Below are 19,068 nucleotides of genomic sequence, written 5' to 3'. Positions count from 1 at the left end.
TAGAATCAAACCTTGTTATACAGAAGCTTGCTTTGTTTTTTAACATGCATCACAGTTAGCATCAGAATAGACTCGGTGAGAAGGGAAAAAAGCAATTTTAAGCAAAGAAGTGACCACAGAGCACAGACTGCTTGGGCAGCTTCTTGGTCTGAGGTGAACCAGTGTCACCCCATTTACCTAACAGGGGCTCCGCTGAATCACTCCAGGTGAGGGATCTGACTCATTTCACACAGGTCATGAAATTTTAAATGTAACTTTTTAAATTTCTAATAGTTCCTTCTGGAAATGCTGTGTCAGAACAGAAGTACTTTGTTAGAACATACGGTTCAGTGAAACTTTAATTGCAAAGGTTTCTAGAGATTGTCATGGTGAAAAGAAAATGGAAAAGTGAATTTCACCTCGACTATTGGCTCAATAGGATAGTGAGTTGCATGTCTATCAGAGTCATACCAGGGGAATGAGACTTAGATCAGGCTTGTCCACATGTCATGGAAGTGGTGGCTGTTGAGTTGTTTTTTTTGAGAAGGATGGGTGTAGTATGCGAGTCAAAACCTCTCCCTCTTTTGATTTTTCAGATGTCTTTTTCCTTTCTCACATCAGAACATAAGCACATATAAAAACCTTGCCATTGTGCAGTGAATAGGATTTCTGTTCTCTGACTTATCCCTGTTGCTCTGTCTCTGTAACAAAAGCAGTGGGGACCATCACTGTCCCCAGTGCCAAGCAAGGTGTAGAGTGTGGTTGCCTCCTCCTGCCACTTGGGCCCAGCCTGCCTCCTGCTCAGCTGCAGGGGCTCAGCCCGGTGCCTGGGACCCCGGGGTTTCTGCCCAGGCTGGGAGACGTGGCTGCCATTTTCCCCATTGCAGGCCCAGCTGGTAGCAAAGCTGGGCACCTACCCCAGGTACACAAGGACACACACGGATGCACGGGACACTGACACAGCCAGTCACACAGACTGCCCAGCCAACGGCTGCCTCCAGCAGCACTTCCACACCAGGCTCCCATACACACAGACATAGCCAGCCAAGCACCCCTGCCCAGACCCCGGACCCCTTGCCTGCCTTATAGGTTGCCTCCTAGCCAGCTAGTTTGGCTTGAAGCTTGCTGGGGAGTGCACACGCACACCCTGAATGCACCAGGCTGGGGGAGATGCAGATGCTCGGCCCCCAGCAGCTGGCCCCAAGCACAGGGCTCTGCTGTTCTGCACCCTCCCAGTCTGGGCCCCCCAGTTCATGTCTTATCAGCTGCAAAGGCTAATCTTCCTCAAAATGGACTTGTAGTTTGATAGCCTGTCAACTAGTGTGACTGGGAGGTTTGTCTCTTGTCACTGTCTCCCCACTTAGAAGTTCTGGATGCAATAAGCCTGCTGGAATCCTGCCTCCCTTTCTGATTATCCCTTGTTGCCTTGGAAAAGGTCTTTAACCATCCACCCTTAAAGGAAGGGTCTCCTTCTAGATACCCTTACACCTGGAGCTGCTCAATCCCAGGAGAAAAGGGCAGAAGATGTCAATGACCATCTCAACTGGTGGTACCTAACACAACATAGGTGTCTGATGCTCGGAGTGAGAATACTCCCCTCCTATTAACAGGTGGGCATGTAGATTGGATCACAACCAGATGAGGTTTTCTTCTGAAAACCTCTCCCTGCCCTTCCTCCATGTCACTTAAAGCAATACAAACACTATGGAGATGAACTACTCAAAATATATTTCCTGTGTGACCACCACTGAGTGGATTGAAACTATCCTTAGATTTGTCAGCTACTGAAAGTGCAAGCTGAAACAGACATCACAAGGAATTCAGATGGCAACGGGAATCTTCCCAATAAAGACAGATCAAAAATTGGCTGGTAAGTGTTACAGGATGCCTCCCCCACCTCATAAATAAACAAATAAATAAATAAGAGGCAGATGGGGGTTAAATTGAATATGCATACTTTACAGAGTAAAGTATGAGCTCCTTTGCACTCTGCCTGAGGGAGAGTGCAAAGGTGCTCAGAGTTGCCTTCCATGTCTTTCCTGCAAAAGTCATTGACCATAGCCACCCCTGTGCTCTCAGACACTTAGGGCCAAGAGCCACAGCCCTGCTGAAGCTTTGTGCTGGGGTCAGGGTTTGGCTTGCAGATGCAGGGATTATAAATTTTATTCCTGATTCTTCCCAGTCACATACAGGTATAGATTTGAATCATTGTCTTTTCTCTAGAAAATATTGGAAAAATTAATCCTGTATCTTTTGGTTTTGCAATGAATGACTTGCAAGCTTTTTAGTTGTCATGTCCTGGACCTAGTTAGTACTACTATTTATTATCTAAATATTTTATTACTCATTTTCTAGCATCTCAATGCTTCTCCTCCAGTGTTTCCATTACCTTGGAGAACAGTAGGGGCGATTCTGCCCCTCCCTTATTTGTGGCTAATTGCAGTTGGGCAGCAAGCAAAGCTGTTAGGTTTGTTCTTTTTTTCCTAATTTCCTTTTTTTTTTTTTTTTTTGAAAGTAGTTCATAATCATTTAGATTTATTCTAATTGCTCTGCACACATATTTAGTAATAAAAAGTTATCAAAGTGGCTGACAAGTAGGTTAAGATGATGGAGAGCATAGCAGATCCTGCTGCATTGTTGTCTCAAGAGGAAAATGTACTTAGCCATAAACTGACTACAGTTAGATTCACTCTTGGAAAAAGAAGGATCAACGGCTCCAGACACTACTGAGCAATTTCTGCTCTCCTGCATGCCTGTACCCTCTAAAAAACTCCAGACATTTTAAGTGCTAAAACCAACAAAGATTCCGGTACTGGATAAACCTTGTATCAGACCCTGCTTCTGCAATTGTAAAGATCTGTCGTTCACACACATGTATCATAAGATACTAGCAGGGCCAGAGGCAATGTATTTGGTGTCAGCAGGACAGACAGCCTGCCATAGCTCTCCTGTAACCACATGTGAGTAGCTAGCTGCTATAGACATTTAAAGATCTGTTAAACATAGGCAAGGAGGGTGATTTATGTCAGATAAGTAAAAATGCCTAAAAAGTGTGATATTAAGCCACTCCTCAGACTGGTGTCTGAGATGAATGTGATGAATAGTTCTCTGCAGTGCCTGTTCCTCTCCACTGATCATGAAGGTAGTCTATGCAGGAAGGGTGGAGTTAGGTGAGACGAGCCACTTCTTAGTCCTCATACACAGGATAATAAAGCAGAAAACACCTTCTCTGTCTCCGTGCTTTGAATTCCTCCATTGTAACTAGTTTGTGTTTACAGCAGGTTAGTGTTGACACCATCCATGTACCAAGATCTGACTCCAGAGCTGTTAACCCCTTACAGCTGAACTCGTGGTCTACATACGAGTTCCCAATGTGGATACATGGCTAATCCAACTTCAGAGGTGGGAGGAGGTCCCTGCTGCTTACGCCAGAACAGGCAGAACTTGCATGTCAGGTAATCAGGAGAAACAGTCACATGAGCTAAGAATTTATAAGAGGTATGCTAATAGCTATAAAAATCACCTCTGAACTCAAGTAAACTTTGGATCCAACCTTTGGAAGAAATGGAAATAGCTCTTCCTACTTGTGAAGAGTTGGATGTGGTCAGTGTGCAAAAGACAGAGAAGAACATCAGGCCCTTAAGCAAAATGAGAGGAGATAATATTTGGGTAACTTATTTTTTGAGATTGGGGCACGAGGGAGGAGAAACAGAGAATCTCTGTGAAAAGGAAAAACGGAGGGAGGGAATGGGTATCCAACAGATGAAGAAAAATCTGAGGAAATTAATAAGTAAAGGCTAGTGTAATTTAATGTACACTATGATTTATACACTTGACAATTTCTTTATAAACCAAAGAGAAAGTGCTGCATGCACGGAGCCCATAATACAAATTGAGATCATCTTGACATGAAAGACACCAATTATAGGGAGAAACATTGAGAGGAAAATAATTAAGTTTCTGCTCTCCATCTACGGAACTTTTTTTTTTCTTTCCCTTTCCTTACACAGACACTTTGGGAGCAAGCAGCTGGCATGGGCAGCAGAAAAAGGCTAAGTGGGGAAATAAAATGGCAGAAAGAGGTACCTTCCCTAGTCTGGGGAAGCACCTGCCTGGAAAGAAGGGATTTCAGAGATTCAAGCTCTCTGCTTATTCTTCAGATGAGAACTGCCATAGTTTTAATGCAAATAAATCAATTTTTTTTACTCCAAAGCACAGTCCCCTGAATAGTGTTTTGAGAAAAAATGGTATGGATATCTTTAATATCTGTCATGCCTTGGTGAACCCTGAAAGTGTGATAGGAGAAAGAAGTAGTCCTACATCACTCAATTGGGCTCACAACAGGAGGAAAATGTTGGGAGTAAATAACGTTGTGTAATGCCATCTTTGCCCTAAACTAGAAAGGATGGTGACCCCAAATTACTTTTTTCAAATGCCTTCTGAGGGAAGAGCTCACATCATTACACTGTATATGGACAGTGCCACTTAGTGAGGATACCTCTTCTCAGTTTTGTAAGAACTCAAACCCAGAACTGGTACAGCCGCTTTTGAGAGAGTCAGTACATACAGCCTTAAAAACACTGTGCCTCAGTGTCTAAAGCTCAGTTTCTCCAGACTTTGTGAAGGATCCATCATGTGCTTTACATGCACACTGCTACATGAAGCACAGCTTAGGCTGGTATCCAAACACCTGGTACCTGCTGGGTTTGGCTGTGCATATAGGGGATTTGCATTACATTTTACTAGTATCTCAGGAAATCCAAGGCAGATATTGATGAAACTTCTCTTCCCCATCTTCAAATGCCTCCAGTGACATGAAATGCATGTGCCAATAGCTGCCAATACAGTCAAGAATGATGTCTCTTACTCAAAGCTTTCTCTAGGAACTTGTAGTAACATTCATAAGAGCCCTAGCTAGGCCAAGAAGAAGAAACCTCAGATCTAAGGAAAACAGAAAGGTGTTAATAACAACCCAATCAGCAAATCTGATTGATACCATGGGCAGCCATAAAGGACCACAGGAACTACAGATATGGTTGTGAGCTTTTAGTGATTCCTATCATTAAAAATTTTAAAAGAGATTTGGTATCACAAGGAAAAAAATAGGTAGGCTGATCCAGCATTTAACTGACAGATGGACTCGATGAACTCTGGAAGGCTCTCCTCTAGGAATAATTACACTTCTGTTTGTTGCAATGGTCCTCCTTTCCTCTGCCCACAGATGCTCTTTGTGCTCTCCTTTGAAATAGGATCATGGTTCCTCATTCTAGATTATCCCTTCTGAGCTGTCACAGTGAAAGAAGCACAGTGTTTTATCATCAGTTAACCCAGAATGAGTTTATCTCCTCTTTAGCCTCTCTCTTACCCTTTATGGCCTGACTAAAAATGTTAATTCTCTATATCTACTGTGAACACCTATTTGGAGTGTTTATTAGATTCCCAACATTATGGTACCAGAATGCTTAATAGTCATAAAACCATTGTAAGCCTGGACAATAACTTTATGCCTATGCATGATGCCAACTCCAGGTTGACCACAGTATGTGGAAGGGCCTCACTCAACATCACTGCCAAGACAGAGGTGTGCTGAGGACCACTGAGGCATAAAGAGATTTAGGTAAGAGCCAGAAAATGTAATTTGGTTTCTGGTTCCATATGAGAGGTGCCAAGCAGCTGTGGAATATCAGAGTTTTATTCACATCTGTGCTATGTTTCCAGTGTGGCCCCAGGCAACCGCTGTGACTCTGATTCCCAGTCTGTGTTTGGGGACTATGGGCACTGGTTAACATTACAGGTGTGAATCCACCCTACTGCAGGACAGGGTGCTGCAGGTCTTTTCTCCACAAATGCCATAGGTGGTTGGGTTGATGGAGGAGTCAGAATTCCAGATGCATCACATTGCTGATTATCCTTTCATCCTTTGTGCCTTCATCTCTGCTAAAAACCACTTTTACTATTGCATTTGCACACCTTGGACAAAATCACTCTACTCATTACACTTCATTTTGGCTTCTCCCTCCTTTTGCCTAAAACCAACCCATTCAACTAATGCTAAATGTCAACCTCCCACATCAACTTGCCACTTGCCCCATCTACCCCCACCCCAATCCTCTCCACGAGTAGAAGCGCGACATCATTTTTCATGTCCAATTACAGCCACCGTGGTGCCACTGTTAAAAGACAGCGCAGGTACTCCTGTCAAAAAAGGTTTGAGTTACAAGAAGCGATGAATTACAGCAAGCCCTTTTTCAATTCTCTGCAGAAATGAAATGTCAGAGCTTGCTGCTGTATTTTTCTCAGCACCATCAGCTACAGGCCACTGCAGGAATTAGACAGGGGACAGACGTTTTTCTGTATCAGGATTTTTTTTTTTCCTAAGGTTGTCATTTTCTCCCCCACCAACCTTTTTCTGCTCCCCTTGGCTTTGATATTAATTTAGAAGGTAGAAGGATCACCTGGGGAAGAAGAGTAGAAAACAGAGAGAGATGATTTCTCATTGTCTCCATCTTTCTTACTCTCACCGCTCTTACTATCCTTTCCTTTCTTGTCTCACTTTTTCATTACTAACTAATGTACATGGGATTTCTAGACAGGACTAAGGCTCTACCAGGTTTGAGAATGGACAAGCATAGAGTTAAAAACAAGAAGAAGAAGGGAAAACACTAAGGGTGGAGACTTGCCTTGAATACTTTCAAATGAGAACAGAGACAGGAAGAAAAAGTGAGGAGGGGGCTGCTGAAGATCATTGAAATGCCACTAATGGTTAGGAAGATGATGTCCAAGGCAGAAGCAAGCACTGTTGGAGATAATCTGCTGGCTTTGCTAAAGGATTAAGTCACTTCAGGAGACAAAATAATAATAATAATAATAATATATTAAAAAACTATCAAACAACTAAAGGCTGTATAATGTATAAGACCATGGAACATGACTACATTGATCATTTATGTAATAATAGTCTTTCCTCCCCTCCTTACAGGGCTTAAGAAATTTGAATATTCCCTGACAAAAGATCAAGGGGTACGATTAAGGCTTTGTATCAAAAACTGTTAGGAAAGGTATTCTGTTGTCCATGTTTACTGAAGTTCCCGAAGAGTCAGGCTGGAAAAGTCTTGAAAGTTGGGCTGTTAACCTCTGACAAGGGCTGCTTCCAGCTCTACATCAGTCTTCTGGATGAATTTGGTCATATCATTTTATGTCTCTTTCTCAGCTTTCTCTTCCATAAAATCAAGAGAAAGACACCCTAATGTACCATGAAGGTGGCTGATGAAAAAATGGTTCTAAATGTTGGTGTTAAACAAACAATGTTCTGAAATTTCCATGCCTGAATCACATAGGCAGACAAAATGGCAAATAACAAACTCTTCTTGCCCAACCATGTTCTACACTGTTGGGTATTGTTCAGACATCAGCCCTCTAAATCGATGATCTAACACTGCTGTGACCTGATAGCAGAGGATGGAATGTTGATAGGACCTAGCAGGTCTTAGCAAATGTGTATTGGGCATTACTGCATCTGTGTATCGAGATCCTAATACCATCCTCAAACATGTTGCTTCTTCAAGATGCCACGTATTTCTTGATCTCATGATGTTAACTGGACACATGGACAGTTTAATAACTGACCTGAAATTTCCAGAAAATATGACTATTCCTTATTGCTTCAGAGGGAAAGTTCTTTCTGTTCAAAATCGTCCCCCAAAATACCAAAAGGAATTTCCTTTTACCACCTCTGCTGAGCCTCTGGGGGCCTGCCATGTACACAACAGTAATCCTACTTAGATAAACACAGCTACTTATGTGAGTAAAGGTATTGGCATGAATGTGTTTTAAGAGTGGGTCATAACTTTTAAAGCATTGAGCAAAATCTACTGTGATTGAAGGCCCTAAGGAAATGCAAAGTATATTAGTGTCAAAGTTGGAAAGGCCAAGAAAATCACCTACAATTGAATTGTGTGTGTGTAATTGCAAAGTTCAAGTAAATCACTCTGTACCTGATTCTGAGTGACATAATTGAATTACAGTGATCTAAACTAGATAGCCATGAGAGTGAATCCAATGCAATCTCCCCTCTGAAGAAAAAAAATAAACTCAGGGCCCAGGTCCTCAGCTCAGGGAAATTTCCATAAACATTACAGAATCAGGAAAGCTGTTTCAACACGGGTTAGCTACACAGACAACTTTCTGTATTTGTATACTGCAGCTATAAAGCATACAGCAAAAACCTACTCCTGTGGGACCAGAGGTAAGTGCTGTGGTTGCATGAATTGCCATGTGATTACACGTTAAGCATACTTTTGTGTGGGCAGCACAAATTGATACAGTGTTGGATTAATGAAAAAGCAGGGAAAGGAAATGCTTTAGAAAGTTTGGTGAAAAAAATCACATTGGCCTGACTTGTGGGAAGCACTCACCAGTAATGAATTGCATCTGAAATGACTCTATCCCAAACCTTATCTGGCTAGCAGACTCTTAATTCCTCCCTACTACCCTCTTCCTGGCCTGACTAGATGCGTGTCATAGACATGCACACAAATAGATGAGAAGATCTGAAATGGGAATGTATGAGGTATGAAAAAAATATCTTGAAGGGTCTGACCTTTACAAATCAGTCAATGCTCTGGTGCCTACCCCCGAGAATGATTGCTACTGGCCATCCCCACACTCCGAGTATTTTCTATATATCATATAAAACACATTATGAACCATCCATCTAACTATCGATTCATCTTTCCACTTGTCTCGTGTATATAGATGAACCTAGAGGGGGCTTAAGTTCAGTTCACGTTCATGTGCAGAGCCTATGGCTTCAAATCCAAAACTTCCCCCCTGCAAAACAGTTTAGGCTGGAGTGTGAAGAAACTGCTGATCCTGTTAGTAACAAAATTAAGATTTGCCAATTCCAGAGATTCTTTAGTTTATTCTTGGGGATGCTGAGCCTGTGGTGCTCCACATCACAGTGTCTCTGTATTTAAATGAACTGGGGAAGGCCAGAGGGGTTGATGGATTTCTTTATCAGGGAGTGGAGCAATAGGACAAGGAGTAATGGTTTTAAACTAAAAAGGTGTAAGTTTAGATTAGAATATTAGGAAGAAATTATTTACTGTGAAGGTGGTGAGGGACTAGAACAGATTGCTCAGAAAAGCTGTGGATGCTCCATCCCTGGAAGAGTTCAGGGCCAGGCTGGATGGGGCTTTGGGCAACCTGGTCTGGTGGGAGGTGTCCCTGCCCATGGCAGGGGGGTGGAATTAGATGGTCTTTAAGGTCCATTCAAACACAAACCATTCCATGGTTCTGTGATCTCAGTGTTTTGTAGGGACACCCAGTGCTCAGCAGGCTTGAGGAGAGTAAGAGGAACAAAACACAGGTGCTTAAAACAACAGTCTTACTCCCCAAAGCCAGAGAAAGCACTGCTTGTTTTGTTTTGGTTTTGTTTGTTTGTTTTAAGTATTTATAAATACTGTTTCATATGCAAATTTGCACACGAAAAACACCAGCAGGAGATCCCCTTAGAACTCTGGGCAGTCACACAGTAAAAATGTCACTAGATAGGTTTACTTTCACCAGCTAGCCCGTGTCACCACACACACGGTGTGCCCTAAGGTACCGCTGTCCTGATCATCCAGACAGGTACATGTTTATACTCATGGTTCTTGCCAGGTGCTTGTGCAGTTGACCTTTCCTTGGAAAGAAGAGGGCCTGGTAGATGTTGACTTCTAGTCACAGCCCCATGCACAATGACATGTTGGAACTGGGAGACACTTTTAGCTTGGTGTCTGTAGTTCAAGGCTGCCTGCATATGTGAGATATCCCTAGGCATTCAGTGAGTAGTGAGCATACCCAGGCATACAAAGTGTCCAAGGGTTGGCCCAGTGGTGATGCTAAGCTATATATAAGGGCCTGTTTGTCTGAGGATCCTGACAGCAGAGGTATAAGTCTAGAATGGACACTGCTCATTAAATCTAGTTCTCTGCTGCTACCACAAGCAATCACAATATGAAATTCTGTTCATAAACACATCACATTCTGAAATAAAACCAAGTATTTCGCTGTCCTTACCTCCCATCTTCCCTAATACCAACAGGAATAAGCTTTCCCATATTGTCACCTCTCTTCTTCTAATTTCCCACTTGAGTTTATTTCAAGATAATTTACATCCAATTTTAAAATGTGCCCAAACGACCTTTTATCTAAAATGGTTCTTTTCTGTCCCTGGCATTTTCTATTAGCCAACTCTGCGTGCATTTAGCAGAGCCACCACATTCTCTTTTAGCCTAGATATTGTGATCCCAGCTCTTTCAGGGCAGAGCAGCAGCATAATCCACATATATGAAAGTAGCCCATATAGATATAACCAAGATAGTCTTAAACTAGCCAGCATGACTCACAAATAACAGCACATAGGTGGTCACGTAGAACTTAAATGAGAGATATCAATAAGTGCTGAGGGTCCTAGATCTGCTTTGCAATGCGTGCTCAGCTCAGGTGTCTGCAGGTGTGTGGTTATCAGTGCCTGAACCTCCTCATTTAAAGTGTGCTCTCAGACCTTTTATGTGAGCTGGCTCACAGATGCTCTCTGTGTTGGTCAGCAATGAGGTTCCCCAGCGCTGCCTGCAGCTGGTGCTCATTCAGGCAGAGGCATAGCCTGGAGGGTGCTCAGGAGCTGCTTTGCTGAGGAAGCACAGATAAGCGGAAAGGATGGGGTATTGTCTGCATACAGGGCATGTCACGATTTTCTGTATGTTGGGTGCTCTCCACAGAGGCCAGAGGCCTCTTCGCTGTGGATTTCAGTGGGACAGGCAAGCAAGCCAGAGAGACAGATGTACTACTCAAGGCATTATAGACTTAACCCCTGCCCCCTCACTTAGAGATGAACATCTGTTCTCGTCTTTTCTTTATCCTGAGCCCATGACCTCTGGCTGTTGGCACTTCCCTGCTGTGCTCTTCATTCTCTAAGCTTTATGTCTTCTTCTGAAGCAAGACCCAAATGCTTCCTTTGCCACTAATGGTTGCTTGGCTTGCCTTTGCAGACTTTAGGAAGGGCCAAGCTCCCATTGACTTCAGTGCTTTGAGTTCAAAAGGAGCTTGGCCACCATCCATCCAAGCAGATTAGACCTTCTGTGCTCGTGGCTTTGTATGCCTGGCCACAAAGATAAGAACCACAGCCAGCCCTTTTGCCCATGGAGAAATTCTTTCTACGGCAGTGCCATTTAACAAACAACTGAGTAAGCAGTGTAAATTAACTATCTGCTTTCACCCACTGACAGATTCATAAAATAAAGGCAGTCTCACTGATGTAGATGTGCAGGTAGCCTTTAGGCCTGACTTCAAGCACAGTCTCCCTGGGGATTGAAAGAGGGCATCACAGGGTTAATGCTGCAAGCAGGGTTTTCCTTGGTACTGGAATAACCCCAATTTGAGCCAGTATACTGGTCCTGCTTTCAAGAGTGTTTGTGCTCTTCCTTATACCCAAATTTCCCTTTCCCCAAGATTTAAATTCTTCCATGGGGTAAGCTTGCCACAGGATAGCAGATAGCAGTCCATGACCTCAGTCCCACATCCCAGGAGGACCAGACCTAAACCTGTCCCAAGTAGGATGCTGTGACATTTCTGAACATGGGGGCTTCCTTCTCCTGGCATGTCCCTATCATGATACCGGTGGTATGGCTGCACTGTTGGTTCTATCAATGAACAAATGTAGTCTAATTATTTTAAGATAACATGAAATAAGTCCTGTTCAAGCAAAAGCAAAACAAAACAAAAACACAAAACCAATCAATCAACCAAAAAAAACCACCGCAACCTCCCCCCCCCAAAAAAAACAACAACCAACTAAACAAAAAAAAAACAGCAGCCACACCACCTTCTCCTCGTTTGTCTAAACTGATTTGAAATCACACCTTGAATCAGATGTGTGAAAACCTTGCCTAAAGATAAAACTCTTAGCTGCATGCTGGATCAGGGCTGCAGTTCCTGAAGGAAAATAACAAATAATAAAAAATAAAATAAATAATAATAATAAAAAGAAAAACAAAACCAAGAAAAGACTCAGAGAAAGAATAAGATTATCTTAATCTTGACACTGCCCCTTTAACGAAAATCTTCTGTGGAAGGGTTTAGAGCATTAACTTACGCTTCAGTCCTCTTTCACAGCTATGAAATGCATATTGGAAGGGGATTTTAAACCCATTCAAACACCCAAGTCAGCCCTCTGTTTGTTCCTAATAGTGAATGAATGAGTGAATAGGCACAAACAGAAACCTTGCAAATACCAGTATGGCTTTCAAAAAGAAGAGAAAACAAAAATCCTTAGCTCCCCAAACATTTCCCAAATTGGGAAAAGCATTGAAAGATTAACGTTTTTTTTTAAAAAAAAGAAGACAAAAAAAACAACCCTAACACAAAACTCCGACCTTTCCAGATTCCCAGTCCTCAGAGCCAATGTGATTCCCTGTGCTCATCTCAGCCCATCCGGAATCAGGCCCTCCCACTTGAGAGGAGCTTTCCCTCACCCTCATCGATGTATAACTGGTATCATCTGGTCCCATGTTTTGACAATTATCCATAACATAATTACGAGACTGATGAGTATCGCTGATTAATTATGCTATCCTTCAAAGTTGATCTGGGTACTTACAATAAACAAACACCCTGGTTGGGCAACAAAGGTGATTTTCTGTGCCTGTTCCAGCCAGCAAAGGCTAGCAATCTCATTCCACCATGCAGGGATGTGGTTGGAGACTCCCAGGGATTCGTTTCTGATCTGTCATTCATGTGGTGCTGCTTCTCTTCTGGTTTCTGACCGCACCCTGCTTTCCCCCTCCCGAATGATAAATATTTCCTCTCCGCTGAGAGCTATCTAACAAGAGTGATGTCTGATACTAATGCATTGCTGATGCTTTCCTCCTCTGTCTAATTATGCCCAAACATTGCCTTTCTTTCTTTTTCTCTCTGAACAACCACATTTTTTTTTTGCATCAACATGTACCAAAGCATTAAACAAGACATTCCATTAATTTCTTCATCATCATAACTTAAGTCTGGGACATACCCTTTAAATATTCATTCAGCTATGAAAACTGGGCATTAAAATTTTAATAATGTCAAGCTCATTTGAACTGAGCTCCTGGGGGACTATTACGATACAATTAGAATAAATATGATGATTGATTTGGTGTAAAGGTTCACCTGTCCACATCTGTTAGTGGCCGGAATCAGCAAGCCACCTCTGGCATCACAGCCAATAGCTTCAGGTTATTTACTCCCTCCTTCCTTGCCCCTATCAACTTTCCACTTGCTTGCCAGCTCAACCCCCCAACTTTCTGTGTGTTCAACTTGGGTAAGGTTGGAAGAAGAAAACCAGAGAGGCCCCACTGAGAAGAGACAATGCTTTCCTCCCTCCCCTCCCTCTTTGTGCTGTGGCATTTGATTAAAGACGGAGCGTTGATCAGAGCCCCTAGAAGTTCAGCCATAAACTTTCTGGCAGTATTAGCCATTAACCTTTTTACAGTATGTGTCTGAACTCCCAGGGTCTGATTCTTCTGTGGGGGTCAGGAGCAAGCCTACGCAATGCTGACATGTCTGAACCAACGCAGAGGAGAGCAAGGCTTGCTGCTTTCTAGCAGTGTCCTTCCAAAATCACAGGGGAGAAACAGTCTCACATTGTGAAACTGAGATGATAAAAACACAGCGAGGGAAACGGAGCAAGAAATCATGATACTTAAGGAACGTTCTGTTTCAAACACAGGATGTTCTCAAATATACAGACAGATAATTAAAAGAGTTTGGTCCATTGGGTGCTGAGCATATTTGAAAATTTGGGCCAGATTGCACTTTCTCTCCCCTGCAGTGTGAATTAGGTGCTACATGGTATAAACACAAAATGAGAGAAATCAGAACCACAACGACAGAGAATAAACAGTTTTCTTTGTTCTTAATATCATGTACTTTAAATAAATTACTCATTGATCCTTTGAATTATGATATAATGCAAACCTCTCTGTATTTAAAAGTAACCCCAGTCTAGCACCACATACAAGCACTGCCAGTGTTTTTAGCTTTATGCTTTTCCATCATTCTCCTGACATATGGTGCTTTCCTTAAATCCTCAGCTTCTGGACCCTCACAACTTTTTAACACGATTTTTTTCTTTTCCAGAAGAAAAGAAAATTCTTAATGCTTGAAACAGAGCTCAACAACAAAAATAAATAAAGAAATAAAGAATACACGGAAATAAAATTTCTTATTTGTATTATCATATCATACATGATTGCTCGAGATAATTTATGATTGATGCATCTTTACAGAAGGCAATGTTAATTACTAGAAACATTATTTGCTTTTTACTGCTTCAGGCTGTTTCTTTCCTATTTGTGCTTTGCTTAAAGAGGATACTGATCCTAAATCTGTCACTTTCTTTTTCAAATTCAAATCAAGTCCAGCTTCTGTTCCCATGCACTTTCTCTACCTCCTGCATTATTTACTTTTCCAAACAAAGTAAAAATAAGTAAAACTGTCCCCAAACAATTTTATATTTGGAAACTAAAACAAACATGCAAATCCTTTGATTAAACTCTATAGGACAAAAATGTACATACATGTATCTTTAGAAAAATCCCTGCATTTAGGATGTGCTTTTACTACGTGTAGCTCATTGCTGTTTTTCTGTGATGAACCTGGTACTTTATTTAGTGTACAGTTAGCCACAAAACAAAAGCCTTCATAACTTTTCTATCATTTGAGATCAACAGATCTGGTTTTAGTGTTTAATACCTCTCTCCAAGATGCTCTGTTGTTTGCTTTGTTATCAAGATACTTCTAACCATAATTCTCAAGTAATTTATACAATGACTTTTCCCATGTGAACCCCTTTACTCTTGTAATCTCTGCTTGAAAGATCAGAGTTTTCCAGTGCAGGCCTCATTAGATGAGCTCCTGTGACCACTCTTGGTATTTGCTATCAGATCACATAACCGAGGTGACCCAGGAGAACTGGTCACAGTTTCTAACCTGACAGTGAAAAGGAAAATTTCCTGGCTTAAGACTGTCATGGGCAACGAGTGCCAGGCATTGGTACTGACTTTTTAAGCCATGCCCATTTGGTTCCTCGAAGCATCCAGAAGCACAAGATGTTAACCCTTGCCCGTACTACAGGTCGTTACCAAAGATGTTTCAGTGAAATGGGTGCAACCTCATCCTCTACAATTTCTATGTCTCTTTGGGGTCCTCCTCCCCGTCCCAAAGAAGAGATGATTTAAAATAAACTCAGCCATTGCACACTACAATATGGAGACCAGAAAGGGAGTAAATGGTCATTTGATGTTGGTTTTCTCAGAGGGAAGGGAGCGATTTGGAAAGTCTGAACCCTACTTGCTGTGAATGCGGAGTGTGAAAAGATACAGCTGAGAACTCTTTTTAAAGTCTGTTACCTATCATCATCTTCCCCACTAAGTTTCCTCCATGGAAAAAGGGGTTAGGCAGTAATCTTTACCTTCAGGGCCCATTGTGAGGATTAATTAGATATTATTCCTACAAAATTGTGAAGTTCTAAAATGCTATATAAGCTCTCAGTGTTATTATAACGTGCCATACTCTGCATAACGTATACCTTTGCAATATTACCCCTTGGTTGTTCAAGACTACAGAACTGCTGCTTCTAATTGAGTTAATGGCTTCATAGGTTGGTAATTTAATAAAACAGACTGCTTAAACCAGCAAGGTTTTGATTAAATGGGGTGTGTGCAAAGGGGAATTTATATTTGTTAGAGGCTCCATAAATCCAAGGTATCAAGGCACAGATAATGCCAGTATAATAGTCAATTACAGAGCGGGGAAGGAAGGGCAGACCTGGAAGCCATCTTGGACAGCAGTGTCATGTAGTGCTGCAGTCAGGTATTTGGGGCTGCTCTCCCGAGTGAGAGACAGGGTGCAAATGCAGATCAGACACTGCACTTCTCCCACCTCTCCCAGTGATTTTCCAGAGGCAGGGAAGCTCTTCATGACTTAAGAGAGAAACTGTATTGCTTTTTTTTTCTAGCTGGCCCCTTACCCTCCTGGTTTAACCATAACACCACACTGAAAATAGGAAATACGGGGGAAAAGTCCTACTTACTTAATGAAAGGACTCTGCTTGCACTGAAATCCCAGACATCTCATGAAATTGCCTTCCTGAAATAAGCACCTGGCCTTGCCCATGTAGAGAAATGGGCTGCTTAGCGTCCTCCAGAGGGAGCTCTTGGCTGCCTAAATTTAGACATCTAAATTATGCAGACCCAATTTCCTAGATGTAGAAATTAAGGGTTTACTCTGGGAAGCCTGCTTCATTAGGTACTTAAAATGAAGTTAGTTACTTCAGTGCGCAGGCTGGATTGCACCTTTAACTCCACTGATGGCTCAGCCACAGTGATTTTGGACTTTGGGAGCAGCTCTGGGGGCTTCCGCTGTCTGCTGGAGCTGGTAGGAAACCTACCCGTGAGCTTTGGGGAACAAGGGAACAAATCCCTCCATCTTGGCACTTTTCTGTGCTGTAAATGCCAATTCATAGCTGCTTCTGTGCTGGCACTGCTGAGAGTTAAAAGTTTTGTTCTTGTAACATTTCTCAAGAGCTGTAGCTTAGGCAAATATGAAATCAAAGTGATCCTTTCTTTTGTGCCCTATGTCCCTCTGACCCCAAAGAACAAAGTGAGTAAGCCAGGCACAGCTACCCTGACTATTTCATTTATAGAGAACAGCACCCACAAAGCTAATGAGAGGTTTTTACGGCTGTTTGCTGAGCACTGATCAGCAAATCAGGAACAGGTCCAAGCTGCAAAGTTTGTCTGTTAAAAGGCTGAAATTTTCCATTATAAGGGCCAGCCACAAAATTCAGGTCCTGACTCAAGCACAGCTGGCTTGGGAGGGTGTATGGCAGTTGTGGTGCTGGCTGAACTCAAATTCGTTGAGAGATCTGGCTCAATTAAAGTTACTCACTGACATCTGTATCTGACCCAGCCAAGCTGCCCAGCCCAGCCACCTGCACTTCTACAGGGCTCCATTCAGATGTGGAAAGCTGGTGAGGTCTCACATGGACATGGGGATGCCTGGCCCTGCAAATCCAGCTCAGGGCTGGGGGTCTCAGGCTGAGCCCTGGGCAGGCTCTCTGGTAGGGCAAGGAGCACTTTGTGTCTACAGAGGAGCCAACGTTAGCATTTGCACTTTGTGGGGGAAGAGCTGGCTCAGCAGAACCAACAAATACTTGGAGAGTGGGAAGCCTGACATCAGAACTGGATGTTTTTCCTTCTCCCTAAACATTGTACTTGGGCAGGTTATTGGTCCTGATACTTGTTAGTCTCTAGCCAGCCTTATGAGAGGGATCAGGCTGTCCTCCTCAGTCTTAAAAGCTGTGAACTTTGATGAAATTCAGCTTTTAGTAAAGGCTTGGGACAGTTAGTTTGCTGCTCCAGGTACAGAGCTCATTCCCCACAAGAATCTTCCTGGGGCATCATCAGAAATGTGGCTTCGATTCCCATAACTTCACGCCGGGGCAGAATGCCCCTCTTCCCCCTGTGACAAGCTCAACTGAGCCAGTGCTGGACAAAGGGAATTCAAGATTCAGCTCCTTCACGTGAGATGGTGTGTGCGTGTGTGTGTGTGTGTGTGTGTTTTAACTAAATCATTTATGGTCAATAATGCCAGGTTATTATAGGTCAATAACTTTCAATTATTCACTAGCCTTGCTGTGCTCCCACTGTCAGGCAGCACACCGGCATGTCGGCTCTCAAGAAGCAAAAAGCTCATGATGGGAGCTTTGGAAAAGCAAGCACGAACACAGCTGGAGCAGAGGAAAAGAAAACAGAGGAGGGGGAGACTTTGAAAAGTCCTGATTGCTCGCAAGAGTATCTTGGGGAATGTGTGTGTGACATACTCTTCCTCATGCATGCATGCACACTCAGCCCCTAAATTCATCATTTCTGGGCTCCCAGCTAGAAAGATGTGAGGCAGCCTAGCTCCCAGCGCTGTGTGGCCATGAACTGGTCCTGAGTTAACACTGCCTCTCATTAAGGCCTACAAGCTTGGGTTTAATGCCACGGTAGCCTGGGGGTTGTGTAAGCTTTGTGCATGGACAGCTAATGGTCACGGTTGCCTGCTCTGAACTGGGTGCCCAAGAGGGGAAGAGTATGAGTTTTGTTCAAGTCAGTGTGCAGATATTACTAAAGAAAGAAAAATTTAGACATCAAAACTTGCAGAGCAATGTGAAAATGAGCGTGCTGCTCCTAACCAAATATTTCAGGACAGCAAGATAGGGCACTGGAGCTGTGGGATGGACCCTTCTCTTGTGAAGGGTGGGCACTGGAAAATGAGTTTCTGTCTGGGAAGAGGAAGCAAAGCATCAGTCAAAGATTGAGAGAGAACACAAAGAATAATAATTCTGTGGTTTTGTAGAAAACCGGGTAACTAAGATATTCACCTAGAAGCCTTTTTGACTCTTTGCTGAGCAGTGCATCAACCCTACTTCCATCTGTCTCCTCTATGAAACAGCCCGGAGCTGACAACACTTGTGCATGGTGAGGGACTCCAGGTGGGGGGACAAATGCCACCTTTCCTGATGTCCGAGGCAGTAGCCACTGCTGGAGGTGACATCCCTGGCAGCCTCAGCTTTGTTGCCTCCCATGTTTGCACAGCTGCCGTGGGCAATGAGGGGTTAACAGGAGCTCTGAAGAGCCGGTCCGTTTTGAATGTGAATAATGGGAATACTCTCCTTCAATCGTGTATTCAGCACAGGGATGTACAGAGGTATAAAGTTAATCACTAGCTGGGCCACCCCTATTTCCAGAAAAAGAACTTTAATACCTCCTTTATCCAATGAAGTACCATTGTTATACCTGCATATTATGAAGGGTTTATTAAACCGGTGATAATCTATTCAAGATAAAGTGATCTGTATGGCCAACTGAGCACAGATCAGACAGAATGATGGGAGGTTATTGTTAAAATATGCAAATTCACATCCTATTGAAATGCAAACCCTCCAGATAAGATTTTTTAATAAATCTGGTCTTTTTTCACTGCATGAAGGTAACCTAATGTTTATTGACTTCAAGACCATATAAT

The 19,068-nt window shown here is 42.8% G+C and overlaps 1 protein-coding gene across 11 annotated transcripts in view; it reads right to left on the bottom strand.

Annotated features, from left to right (window-relative positions):
• The window catches only part of CELF4 (CUGBP Elav-like family member 4), a 692,870-nt gene that overhangs the window by 300,176 nt on the left and 373,626 nt on the right, over positions 1-19,068 (bottom strand). The gene's annotated exons all lie outside the window — the stretch shown is intronic.

This window comes from Anas platyrhynchos, chromosome Z (genome assembly GCF_047663525.1).
Source record: "Anas platyrhynchos isolate ZD024472 breed Pekin duck chromosome Z, IASCAAS_PekinDuck_T2T, whole genome shotgun sequence".
Classification (NCBI taxonomy): Eukaryota; Metazoa; Chordata; class Aves; order Anseriformes; family Anatidae; genus Anas; species Anas platyrhynchos.
This window is presented reverse-complemented; position numbering and strand designations above follow the sequence as displayed.